A 14,442-nucleotide genomic window follows, 5' to 3' on the forward strand; every position below is an offset into this window, starting at 1 on the left:
GCCGAGACCAAACAACACCTTGCCACCCTCTACCGGGAGCAACAACAAAAGAAACAGTTCAGGGAAAAACTCCAGGGCCTGGAGGAGGAGGAGAAATGCACACGCCACTTCTTCCGCAAGGCACGGTCAAAACACAAGCCTATCCTGTCCCTATACGACACCAATGGGGACACCGTGTCAGACAGAGGCAACATCCCGGGGGTGGCAAGAGAGTTCTACGAGAGTCTCTACAACATCAAGACAACCGACGAGACTCTCATGGCCACCTTCCTGGATGGTCTGGACCGGGTCCCCGAGGGTGGTGAGAGTGAGAACCCAGAGCTGACCACGGAGGAGCTCACCCGGGCCGTGCACTCCTTGAATACACACAAGGCCCCTGGACCGGATGGGATCCCAGCAGAGTTCTACAAGACTCTCTGGGATCTCCTCAAGGAGGACTTGGCGGAGGTCTTCAAAGCCGTCTACAGGGAAGGGAGGCTTGGAGAGTCAATGAGACAGAGTACGGTCACACTGATCCCCAAGAAAGGGGACCTCAAGGACCTCCGGAACTGGCGCCCCATTAATCTCCTCCCAGTGGACTATAAAATCATGACAAAAGCCCTCACCCAACGGTTTCAAACCCTCCTCCCCTCAGTTATAGCCCCTGACCAAACCTGTAGCGTCCCCGGTAGGTCCATCAACGACAACCTGCTCCTGGTGAGAGACCTCATCCTGCACTCCCAGGAGCGGAGGTCCCCTTTAGGCCTTCTCAGCCTGGATCAGGAGAAGGCCTTTGACAGGGTTAGCCATGGTTTCCTGCAGAGGGTGCTGAGAGGCATGAACTTCCCCCAGCACCTGCTCAACTGGACCGAACTCTGCTACAACAACATCACGAGCAGAGTTCGGATCAACAACCAGTTGACAGACCCCTTCCCCATCAAAGCTGGAGTACGGCAGGGATGCCCCTTGGCCCCACTACTGTACGTCATCTACCTGGAGCCGTTCCTACGGAAGATCAGGAGCTCCCCCAACATCATGGGCTACCCTCTACCAGGGGCCCGGGGGGAGAGGCTCAAGGTGGTGGCGTACATGGACGACATTACCATCGTCGGCACAGATAGTCGCTCCATTTCCACAGCAACGAAAGTGGTGGAGGACTACTGTGCAGCCACTGGCGCCCTGATCAATAGGGGTAAGTGTGAGCTGTTTCTGTCGCAGCACTGGCAGGAGAACCTGGCAACCTCCTTCCCTGTAAAGACGGAAAACATTAAGCTGCTGGGGATCACCTACCAGAAAGATGGAGGAGCCTCCGGCAGCTGGAAGGAGACCATCCGCCAGGTCCAAAAGAAGATCTGTGAGTGGAGTGCACGGCCTCTCACAATGACAGGCAAGATCCTGGTCCTGAAGGCTATTGTTCTTCCCATTCTCCTTTACCTGGGCAGGGTGTTTCCCCCAGACAGAGCAGTATCCAAAACCATCGAAAGGATCATGTTTACCTTTGTCTGGGGGAGCCAGATGGAAAAACTAAAACGCACCACCCTGTACAAAACAGTGGAGAATGGGGGGAAAGGGGTCCCAGACATCCTAAACATCATTAGGGCACAGGGACTCTCCAACCTCATCAACAACATCAACAACAAAGATAGGAAAGCCAGGTTCTTTGAAATATTCTATGCCACACCCATCCTCCGGACACTCAGGGTGACCGCATTAATAAATCACACTGTGCCCTACAGCTGGGACCCCCCTCCAGTCTACAAGATATGGAGGGACTTTGCCTTCAAGACAGGATTGTCCACGGCTGGGCTGGCCTCATGGAAATACAAAGACATTATGACCTTCATAAGGTCGAAGGAAACCATTACTCACCCCAAGGCCAGCACAGCCGTGGACTCCAAACAGGTATGGAAAAACATTAATCATAAATGTACTAACAATAAACAAAAAGACATTGCCTGGATGGCTGCTCATGGTTGTCTCCCCACTAGGGAATTCTTGCATAGGCGGCACATCGCAAAGACTGAGAAATGCCCCCACGGATGCACGGACACAGAACACATTAACCACCTGTTCTGTGAGTGCTCCGTGGCCAGGCGGGTCTGGGACCTGTTTGTTCCCTCTGTCTCCCTAAACAGCCTGCTGACCCTGCCCCGCTTGACGGGCGAGAACATCCTGTATGGTCCTCCCGGGGGGTGCACAACCCCCCAACTACAACAACAGTGGAGGATCATCAGCGCCGTCAAGCAGGTACTCTGGGAGACGAGGAACATCAGGGTCTATCAGAAACAGAGCGTCGACCTGACAACCCTGAGGAGGAGAATCACCCTCTTCCTCAGGGACCATGCTATTGTTGACTTTAAAAATAACCCGGATCAAGCAAGAGCGGTGTGGGGGGTGGAGAGATGGAAGGACGTCATCCTCTAAACCGCCCCCCATGCCGCGCTGCATCGCCCAACCCCCCCCCACCCCGGGCCTACCTCACTACACCACCAGTTCCTGCACTATCACCTTCACCACCGTTCCAGCACAAGCCCTGGTCAGCAGTATCACCATCACAAGGACCAGGAGAGGAGCAGCGCACAACACCAACAGGGAAGTTTACTGCACCTTCCACCACCTACACATGTACACAGCACTGACCCACTTCCTACCCTCACCAGAATATCACCACACACAACCCACAGCCGAACCAGCCGTCTCTGCCAGCACCACCAGCACCAGGATGACCAACACCACTGGGTCACAGGGAAGTACTGATCACCCGCCTGACACCAAAATGCACACTACACAAACCATGCACACCTCCCTTCTCTCACTCCTGTATCTTTTCAGGCACATGTCATATCCAGCTCTGACACCTACCCAGGCTTCCAGACCCAGGAGCAGAGACCGGCGGGAACCACCACGTCACCCCAGCACCAACCCCAGGTTCCAACTCAGCGACCCCAAACCCCCTGTTCCGGGCCCCCCCCCCCCCAACTCCAGGCCCCCAGCTACAGGCCCAGTCCCCTACCCGCCAACCCCCAACCCCCAGCCCGGAACAAGCTGAGAAGAGCCAGGGAGCTTTTTCCCTGGATAAGCTGTGTACAGGTTTTTCGCCTCTGCTTGCCTGCCATGCGCCGAGCTCTCTGGGCCTCTCCTCGGGGGCCTCCGGTCGGCCTGCGTGCTCGATCTGCTCCGCCGCTGGGGCGCCTGGTCCGGCTAGCCTCGTGAAGGGCTACAGGAGTCTGAGCCTGGTGGGCTGGGCCGGATGCGCCGGTGGTGGGGCGGGTCGGGTGAGTCGGGTGTGTGGGGTCCCTCGGGGGAGGGAGGTGGGGGAGCCACGGCTTTGCACTGGTGGGCAAACTGGATAGTAGTCGCTCTACAACTAGAGGGCTGCAGGGGAATTTTTTTCCCGGATGCACAGCGAACAGGTTTTTTACCCCTGCCTCCTACCGACACTGGAACCTGGACACTGAACACTGAACACTGAACATTACACTACACTGGACAATACACTGAACACTGAGCACTTTAGTTAGTTTAATGTTGGTTGTTGTTGAAATGAAATGTCTTAAATGTCTGATTGTTTGATTAATTGATTGTATACACGGTGTTGCGTTTTTATAAAAACCAATAAAAAACACCTTTATGCTTGGGAAATGTGTTTCTAAAGTGTCTGGTCTCGCTATCCATGATGATTATGTAAGATATTCTTTTCAGAGCATGAATCAGGTGAATAGAAATGACTGTTCATTTTTTTTCCACCATTGATGATTGTCCATTGTTCCTCAAAGGAAAATTGTGGTTCCTTTTGTGATGATATGCAGTTAGAGGCCTCCCACATGAACCATTAGAGAGGTATATATATCACAACACGTCCTAGTGGACCATGAGAGAACGTACCACTGGCGAGACTCAAGCTACCGCACAGGAATAACAAAACACACAACTTAAATAGAAATGTCCTATTGAAATAATAAGCACCTGCGTGCCTGAATGTTAATCTCCGCTGCCCCCTAGTGTCCAGATGGACACACACTGTACAGAGTGAAAAATGTAAAAGAACACAACAGTCTTACCAGTCCTAACCACCACAGCCTTGACAAGTTCCCTTGTGTAGAAGCGAGTCTGGATGACGTGGGTACCACAAAATAGTGTGTGTCTCTTGTGTTCCTCCACGCAGTAGGTTGTGGCCCCCTCCTCTCCAGAGCTAGGCAGGCTGGTCTTCGTGACAGGGACACTCTCTCCTGAGGATGGAGGATCCGTGGGACACTTATTCACATCATGAGGCACACAAAGTTTGTTACAGCACAATATCTAGATTAGAATGTTATCATAATATGAATGCCAAAGTGATGAATATTATTTAATTGCTAAAAATCAGGAAAATAATAGAGATTACCCTAAGATGTTTCGACTGTGTCAACATACCTGTGCCTGCAAATTGGTTATGTTTTGTACAGACCGAGACAACATGTTTGCTATCTGGCAGAAATGCTGCATTTTTAGTACATTAGTTTTCCCCCTACATAGCATAGCATGGTGAGTGAGAGCTTGATTTAAGGTGGTTTGCACTTCTATCATTCAACAATTGACTGGCTGCATCTAAAAGTCCAAAACAGGATTTGAATAAAATCCAACATTGTTGGGAGTCTAACCAGTGTTGTTGTGGTGTTGGCAGTTAGCGTACAATATCACAAAGTCACTTCTAAACCAACTTCCACCGGAGTGTGAGTGCGGCATGCAACGCAGCTGCTGTGTTGTAATCATGTACATCATATCCCATTGAAAACAATGGAGGTCCACTGGTCCTCAACTGCATCCAGCAGTCTGTCTGTTCAAGGCGTTCTTAGCATATAGAGAAAAAAGAACGTTTGTATCACCTGTCAGCATGCTCTCATTGACGATGCATGTTCCGTGGACCAGCGCTGCATCACAGGGCATGATCATCCCATTGGCTGGGATGATTACGACATCACCAGGGACCAGATCTGTGGACATGGCCTCCTCAACCTCTGGATTCAACCAAGGAAGGGAAAAAAATACTCATATATATTATTTCCAGTACATGTTGATCCAGTATTCCTTTTTTTCCTATGTTCAACACAACACCAAGAAGGTTTTGGATCATGGAAAATCAAACTTTAGCCCATAAGAAAAGCAAAACGGGGTGCCAATGGCTAAATCTAAAGACAGCCATTTCCAAAATAAATAGAAATAAACAGTCTACACTAAGAAATAAAGAGGCACTACTAACATAAGAATGAGAGATGATATTAGTACAGATAAACTACATTGTACTTGCATAGTACTTCAGAAGGCAAACATAACAACAGAAAAAGGATAATGTAACCAATTGAATGCAAACGTATTCATTACCAAGCGAGCACACATAGTGCTCTAACATTATCATGTCTGCCCCGCTCCCTTATGATATAATGACATACCTTTATTTCCTCTACACACTGAAACACGTACAATACTGTGGGCCGCCACCATGTCATGGAGCATAACATATTGCTGAGATAAAAAAGAGAGTATTTCCAATCATGATACACAAAATCATACAACATCTCTAGCAGACAAACACAGGTAATCAATTCATGGTTTATGAAAGTAAGTGATCTGAAATGTAGGGATCTGACATTAGGTACCTAAAGACAAGCATGACTGGTTTTACTTATTCAGGGTGGAAATGCTCTGCACCCACCTTTTTGACTGTGTACAGCGAAGTAGCTATTGATATGATAGACATGAAGACGATGGCAGCTACATAGTAGTAATATTGATCAGTGCTCCAGAGGATGACACTGAAGAGCTGGAAGATGTTGAAGGGATTTAGGACCTGAGGAGAATGACAGTGACTGATTATCAAGCAGTATTATATGGCTGTCTATACAATTTCTAACATTGAAGTAAATGGACAATTAACAGTATGTTTTAGACATCTTGAGAAGTAGTATACACAATAGCCTACCTCTTTTATGAGTAGTCTGAACACAGAAGGAACCCTCACAGCAATTTCATTCACCTCAAAGAACAATCTCCTATTTGAAGCATTGTGAGGTAATTCTTTGCTTCTAAACATGTTCAATGCCAACTACTGTATGTACTGTTTTGAATGACCAGTTAAGGCAAATGTTAGAAACAAATTGTGTACCTGAAGTGACAGATTCTGAGCTTGGGTGTGGTATCTGTATGGTGTCTGTATGGTATCTGTATTATATGGTATCTGTGTGGTGTCTGTATGGTGTCTGTATGGTGTCTGTGTGGTGTCTGTATGGTGTCTGTACGGTATCTGTATTATATGGTATCTGAATGGTATCTGTATGGTAGAGTAGTACCTGTAGTCCTGGAGCAGTTTGCTGAGACCTGTACTGTGGTCAGACTGGATGCTGGAACAGCTCAAGCTGATATCTTCCAAACCTCTAGAAGAGCAGCACACACAGTCATCTTCTCCATTGTAATACACACAGACACACCGAAACTCTCTCTCTTCTATTGGACAGATGAATAACCTCTATGGAATTCTGGTATTCATGTGGCTACTAAAGTCTCCCAAAATGGTTAAATTAGAACATTAAATCAGCACTTTAGGTTTGCAGTGGTACTCTTACTTAAACACTTCAAAATCCTGTAGCAGATCATTCCAGTAGTATTTTGTGCTGTGGTGGGTGAAGTAGTGTATCTAAGAAAGAGAGAGGGGAAGATTTGAGCTCAGGGGATAGCAATGCATCGATATACAGTGCCCTGCGTAAGTAATGTGACAGTGAACATGTTTTCTTCTTTTGGCTCTATACTCTAAAACCGGGGTCCCCAATAGGCGGTCTGTGGGCCACTTCTGGCCTGTGACGGGTTGATTTAAGGCCCACAAGAATTTTGGGATAAATGCCAGAAGGAAAAAAGAATAATTTCATAGGGAAATTATAATTTTTTAAAAGTTGTCTTCTTCCGTTTGGTATTTCTTTTTTGGAGGGATGACGACAACGACACTATTTCAAAGATAATTAATAATTTCAGCAATCAATCAAAGAAGAATTGTTCTCTGTTAATTCCACCCCGCATTTCCCCTATAGTCCAGCCCCCTTCCTTGGCACGCCACAGAACATTAGCATTAATATGTCAGTTGCAGTGAATCGAAAAGCGAGACAGATAAAACAAAACAGTAAGTTCATTGCTACAAAGAAATGTATAGTTGACACCGAAAATACACTGCTCAAAGAAATTAAGGGAACACTTAAATCACACATTGCGGATCTCAATGAACAAAATTTGAATATCTTTATTGATCGTGTAATTCGTCGAGAACAAAATCACCTAAGAACGGTCAATGGAAACCAAAATCATTAACCCATTGAGGGCTGGATTCAAAATCACACAGAAAATCAAAGTAAAAAATTGTGATCACAGGCTGATCCAACTTGCGTGAATTTCATCACGACAACTCATAATGTGGCTCAGTAGAGTGTATGGCCCTCATGTGCCTGTATGCACTCCCGACAACGTCTGGCCATGCTCCTGATGAGACGGCGGATGGTGTCCTGGGGGATCTCCTCCCAGACCTGGACCAGGGCATCAGTGAGCTCCTGGACAGTCTGTCTCCTCCCAGACCTGGACCAGGGCATCAGTGAGCTCCTGGACAGTCTGTCTCCACCCAGACCTGGACCAGGGCATCAGTGAGCTCCTGGACAGTCTGTCTCCTCCCAGACCTGGACCAGGGCATCAGTGAGCTACTTGGCGGTGGCGGCTGCACGATACATAACATCCCAGAGGTGCTCAATTGGATTCAGGTCGGGGGAAAGTGAGGGCCAGTCAATGGCATCAATGCCTTCATCATCCAGGAACTGTCTACACACTCTGGCCATATGAAGCCGGGCATTGTCCTGCAAAGACAGGGTACCATTGGCTAGCATGTGGAGGTTTGTGCGAGCCTCCAAGGATATGCCTCCCCAGACCATCACTGACCCACCGCCAAACCGGTCATGACAGATGATGTTGCAGGCAGCATAACGTTCGCCACGGCGTCTCCAGACTCTTTTCCATCTGTCACATGTGCTCAGGGTGAACCTGCTTTAATCTGACAAGAGAACGGGGTGCCAATGGCCAACCTGCCAATTCTGGTGTTCTCTGGCAAATACCAATTGAGCTGCACAGTGCTGGGCTGTGAGCACAAGTCCCACTAGAGTTCCTGGTTCTGGAAAATTCACTGGACAGATGAATCATCCCCCGAAAAGATTCCACAGGCTACAGAAATCACTGAAGAGCAGCCAACCAAAGCTAGCATTAGCGGCTAACCTGCGGCCTTCCATGACTACACAACGCCCAGATAACAGCCAGAGGGAAAAATAGATGAGATGAGGCAATATGCGCGTCTGGAGGGAGAACACGCAGTCTACCGCCCCCTACTGGCGGCAACTGGTACCAGTGGATGACAGTGTGCAAACTTGGAGGACTAAAGAGCAAACATCAATTGAATATTCCCATAACTCATTGCTCATATTTCTTGTTTACTGGTATTTACGTAACTTCGGTAACAAATTTACGTTTGGTTGTGTGATGGGGCTGGAGGTTGAGTGGCCCGCTATAAAAAGTAATTGGGGACGGGACCCCTGCTCTAAAAGTCTGGATGCACTTTATGTGCTAAGGGATTAATGAAATAGACATTATCTGCAGCCATCATCATAGACTCGCTGTGTCAATAGACTGAAGCTCAGCTTCTACCCCAGGGCCATTCAGGCCCTGAACACAGCAAAGACCTAGGTTCTAGGCCCTGGACAATCTAGACAATTTGATGGCAGCTACTAGATTGTAATCAAGTGCAATACTGAAACACAACTGTGAACATTTCAAACCTGCAAACTGCGACACTTTAAATGAATGTGCAATAACACTATGTGCAATATGACAACCCTCGGGTACATAAGGTTTAGAGATAGGAAATGTTAGAATAGGTATAGCATAGCATAGAGTACAGCACAGTGTTTTATTTGTATAGTATAGTATAGTGGATAGTGTACATAGCCTTTATTTATGTAAACCAGCTCTTTTCCCTTCTTGTTTTTAGTTTTTTTCCAAGCACCAGGGGAGCCCCCCCTCCCAAATTTCGTTGTATGGTACCTGTACTATATCAATGACAATAAAGACCATTCATTCATTCATTCATTCATTCATTCATTCACAATTGCTGATTGTGTCTCAATAGTCAATAGTAGATAGCTTCCTTCCCAAATCTCTCCTCCCTCTCAGGACCACTGTTCTAACCTAAATAACTACTGGACAATATGGTGGAAACCAACCCAGTGCTTTCTCTTAACAGTGGTTATGAGGGAAAGGGAATAAGGTGAGCCATTTCAGACTATCAGGAAACAGCATCTGATGTATACAGTCGTAGTAGGTAAGTAATCAAAGGGAACTACCTGTATGGGTTCGAGATGGATATATTTTCCTTTCTGTTCCTCTTGGTTAAAGATGTGTGCTCCATCCCCAGTATGGAATGTAGTCTGGAATTCCACACTGTCAAATGGCCTCTTCCCTGGGGCAAGCATCACATGCACCCTGGCCCGGAACCACCTCTTGAATTCATCCTGAACAGTATGGAGCTGTGTCAGGTCACTTTTACACATTGTAAATACACAGTATGATAGCATTGTACACACCAACTTGTCAATACGGTAGATGGTCATTACAGTCAATATAATACTGTCTTGATACAATGGCCACATTACTGTGTGTTTATGAATATTTTGCATGTCATACATGGACATGCTCTACATAGATGATACATTTGCTTCACATTAAATGGAGAGAAAAAACGGTTGGAGGATGTCAGAGGGGAGAGATCTCCAGTGAGTGTACCGTGGACCGAAGCAGCAGGGTCTGGGCCTCTCTGACGGAGGTCCGTGTGCAGGTCCCTCTCACTCCCCACTCTGGCAGCCAGTATAGCAGCAGGAGCAGGAGACCACTGCTGCACACCGCCCCGACGCCCACCAGCACCATCTTCCACAGGCAGGGCTGATACCCCCACACCTCCTACAGCACAGAGCATATACATACAGAATATGGGCACACATTTGGGTCAGAGAACAACCCCCACTAGAGGGAAGGTGGCACTTTTGAAGGATTGTGGAAGTGATAGGGTCAAAGGGGTCATTCTCCACGTCATGCTGTCTTGACGCAATGTACACTGTCCCGATGGCAGTTATCACACTGGGCTCTTGATTGGTTATGGTTAGGGATATATAGTGCAATTTGGAGGGGAGAACAGTGCTTTGATCTGTATGTTCACCATCTCTTCCTCCAGGCCCTGGTTGACCATCTTCGATTCTTTCTTCTCCATCCTGTCAGAAGTGTTCAAAGGACCGACTGAAACAAAGAGGTCACATGTTAGAACAGCACCTTTCTCCATCCCTGATGATCCTGTGCTTGGGTATCATTTAGTCCCATCACTATTTGTGTAATTATGTCAAAGTTAGGTTTCAATACTGTCACAACCCTGTGTAACACATGTGAGCATCTCCTCCATGTGAATGAACTCTCTTAACCCTCATGGGGCAGTAGCGAGCATGGGCAGTAGCTAGCACGGGCAGTTCGATCCACGCTTAAGGCAAGATCCTCTACCCTGCCGGTCTCTACACTGGTATTAGAAGTGGTGATGGTCACCATGTGTGCCATTGGAGAGGCATGTCCACATAAGGGACTTAAGATATAGTGAGGGCACGCTCTCCTGAATGGATGGGACAGTGTAACGACCCTGTATAAGGCCAAGCTGAAGGCTGTGAGTTTGTAGCTTGCCCATTTGTATCTGAACATTCAAGGTTAATTTTTTATTGCCGCTGTTACCTTGATAAACTTGGGTTTGCTCTAAACAAAACATGACTGATTGATTCGGCTAATTTGTGTTGGGCTGTGTTTTAAATAATAATAATAATAATAATAATAATAATAATAATAATAATAAAATAGTGTTTTATTTGCCATGCAATCAACTTGTCAATCAATTGTTGGAATGTGGTATTTTTTTGCTCTAGGCACAGGGTCAGCCATAGTCAGTGCCCCTGTAGCGATTAGAGTTAGGGTTAGGGTTAGGTGCCTTGCAACAGCAGTGGTAGGCGCCTTAGATATAATGCCAGCAACCCTCCAGTCACCAGCAGCTCCCTCCTGAGGCTGGGATCGAACCAGCTAGCAATTGCTAGCCTGCCTCTCTAACCTCTAGGCTACCGCTGCCCCCACTTTTTACTTGTTCAGTTCGCCTTTGGAGCACAAGGCCGTCGTATCACATACATTTCTCAACCCTGTCTGGTCTATAAACATGTGGCAACTAGTATAGCATTTGCACTCTGTCAAGAACTAGGCTAACTAAATCTATAGTCTATATCAATAATATCATTCTCCATTAGTTCCGCAAGTATTTCATTTCAAAGCTGTAAATGTGTTTCTAGCAGTAATACATTCTATACTAACTAATACTCAATTCGTTTTTTTATCCATGTTTTATGTTCTGTTGTCATGTTCATTCATAACTTTCATCAGGCTACTGTAGCCAACTCTTGTCCTCCATGCTTGTTGTTTGTGTCACAAAGTGATGATGTCCTAACTGTCCTATAGGGAGTGACGAAAAATCACTTCAGGGCAAATAAGTTTGAAATGTGGTTTAAAATAGCCTATTCCACGTGGTTTCTGTATGTTCAAACATATTTTCGAATCAGATAGGAGATTTTTTTTTTTTTTTTAATAATAATAATAATAATTCATTACATTTATATAGCGCTTTTCCGAGGCTCAAAGACGCTGACAATATAGGGGATATGGGAAACACAAAAACAACAATTAACATGGAACACAGAGTCAGCGAACGGGGAGGGGGGGGGGGGGGGGGGTGGGGACAGGGGAGGTGGTTAGGGGTAGGGGGGGCTGTATGCATATCAGGGGGGTGGCAGGGTTAGGGGAGATGGGTAGGGGTAGCGGAGGTTGTATGGGTGTCAAGGGGGGGGGGGGCGGGGGCGCCGGGATGGGGGAGATGGCTAGGGGTAGGGGAGGCTGTAGGCAAGGGAGAACAGGTAGGTTTTGAGGTGGGATTTAAAAATGAGAAGTGAGGGTGAGTCTCTGAGTGGTTGGGGGAGAGAGTTCCAGAAGGATTCAGTTCCATGAGTTCCATGAGGGATTCAGCAGCGGACGGGGAGAGGCAGTGTCTGATTTTTGCTATATTGCGGAGGTGGAAGTAGGAGGTCTTGACGATGGAGCTGACGTGGGGATCAAATGAGAGGGTGGGGTCCAGGATGAAGCCGAGGTTGCGAGCCAGGGGGGAGGGGGTGATGGTGGTGTCATCGATGGTGAGTGTGATGGGTCTGGTTTTATTGAGGGTGGATTTGGTGCCGATGAGGATGACTTCGGTCTTTTCACTGTTGAGTTTGAGGAAGTTGTGTGTGAGCCAGGTTTTTATTACCTTAAGTATGTACCTTAGGTATGAATTAGCAGTCGAATGGAAGAGGCGAGTAGGCTAAATTCATCAAATAACATACATGAGGTACTTCAAATACAAACACGATCTTGAACAGAATAAATAACACAACACATGTATTATTGTTTCACATAGGATTCACCATTATACTGTGTTGCAACTATTTTATGGAGCATTTTATTATTATTTAAAATACCTGTTTCCATCAGTATTTCTGAGGAAATAATGTGCTGTAATTATGAGGAAACGTCCATGTCAATGCCATATTGCAACAATGGCTACTTTCTGGCCTGCATAAACAACACAAAAAACGATTACCAAAGACTACCAAGTGATGCTGTATAATGGTTCCCAAACAAACAAACAAGTATCAATACAGATTTGCTATTCTACTAATTTCACACAAATCACCATTAAAAAACTGGCTGATAATACAGTGCATTAAAAAGTGTTTAACCTCAAACCGATTAAAACAACAATATCTTATGTGCAAGACTGTTTGTATACTTCTATAAAATCAAAGAAAACATGACAGGAAATACCAATAAGAAATCATCACAACAAGCACCTGGGGAAACTCACAACAGACAAAATCAATTATACCAACTGTTTTCAAGTGTTAATTATATATGCTAAATAAGATGCTGTCAAATGAACAATCAGGATGCAATGTCCCGCAGTGTTATCTTCGCCTGATTACTTGTCTTTTCTTATAGTAATTGTTGGATAACAAACAAGAGACATTCAATACAGAATAGGAAATAACGTATTTGCAACTTCAGTTGAATCTTACAGAGCCTGCAAACTCCCCAACATAGTCTGTATGTGTAGTTGTGGATAACATCTCGCCCACCTCTTGTCTATGAAGTGATTATAACAAACTGATAGGGTTTCATCATTGTGAAAAAGGATTGATCCGTTTATTCTGATGTGGGCTGTGGGCCTTCTGCTTCTGATGTGAACAGAATAACACACTATAAGTGACAGTAATCTGTTTATAACAACACTGACTTAGATCAATCAATCAATCACACTTTATTTATATAACACAAGTCATGCATTGAATGCAAGTGCTGAACATAAAAACAATAGTAAATATATTACACTACAATAAGAGGTAGGAGATATGAAATAGATACATTGTATTTGTGTAAAATAAATACAACACAATAAAACCAGGAATAAAACAAGATATAGAAGATAACATAGGAGTAAAAGTGCAAGTTGACATATACTAGATAAAAGCAGGCTAAAAAGTTTTTTTTTTAAGTCCTCCGGCAAGCCGTTCCACAGTGTCGGGCAATAGTGGATAAAAGTGGCCTCGCCATGGGTCTTAGACCGGACCCCTGGAACAACCAAGAGACCAGTACCAGAGGACCTGAGGGATCTATAGTCGGTACAACTCATCCCTGCGAGTTATTTCTCAGGTCACCTTAGGAAGCAATCCCCACCAAATGAAGAATTTACTTAGATAGGGGATAGATGTCCAGTGCCTCCATTCAGAGTCTGTGTTCTATGGGATGTTTTGTCTCCTACTCTTTACCTTACAGACTTATGTAACAGAGTTGGGAATGTATGTTTAGTTGTGGTGAATGTAGATGAGTTTCGCCGTGCTTGAGCAGCCCTGGTTGTTGCTGGAGCCCCCTTTGGAGTTTGGGTGTACTGCAGGTCTGCGCGTTCTTTTGTCCTTCTGTTGTTGCCGTACTTACGGTGGTACCAGAATATGGCTGCCATCTTAATGGGTATGTGCGCGATGTAAAATGCTCCTCGTGTTTTGTTGTTTGTGTGGAGAATCTTGTAATGTAGGGTGAAAATGTTGGTGTAGTACTGTGCTGTTTGTTTTTACATGTATTGTGATGATGTGATGTATTGTGATGATGTGAAACAGAACATTTATTGTATGTTATTTTGAATGCGCAGATTCACAAGAGTTGCAGACCAGAGGAAGATTTGTGTTTTATATGTCTTCCATGCAGGTATGTTGCTCCACATGTTGTTTGTAATTGTTATTTGTAATGTTTGAG

General features: G+C 45.7%; 1 pseudogene across 1 annotated transcript in view; it reads right to left on the reverse strand.

Annotated features, from left to right (window-relative positions):
* Window positions 1–10,297, reverse strand: part of LOC308164523 (polyamine-transporting ATPase 13A3-like) — a 57,258-nt pseudogene extending 46,961 nt beyond the window's left edge. Inside the window, exons 1-10 of the transcript in view lie at window positions 10,247–10,297; window positions 9,817–9,990; window positions 9,378–9,545; window positions 6,579–6,649; window positions 6,306–6,389; window positions 5,939–6,008; window positions 5,672–5,806; window positions 5,409–5,481; window positions 4,845–4,976; window positions 4,041–4,208 (exon numbers count right to left, since the gene is read on the reverse strand). The product of the transcript in view is annotated as a polyamine-transporting ATPase 13A3-like (transcript). The remainder of the gene's footprint in view (window positions 1–4,040; window positions 4,209–4,844; window positions 4,977–5,408; window positions 5,482–5,671; window positions 5,807–5,938; window positions 6,009–6,305; window positions 6,390–6,578; window positions 6,650–9,377; window positions 9,546–9,816; window positions 9,991–10,246) is intronic.
* Between the last annotated feature and the right edge of the window lie 4,145 nt (window positions 10,298–14,442).

This window comes from Nansenia antarctica, assembly GCF_963989245.1.
Source record: "Nansenia antarctica genome assembly, chromosome: 8".
NCBI lineage: Eukaryota > Metazoa > Chordata > Actinopteri > Argentiniformes > Microstomatidae > Nansenia > Nansenia antarctica.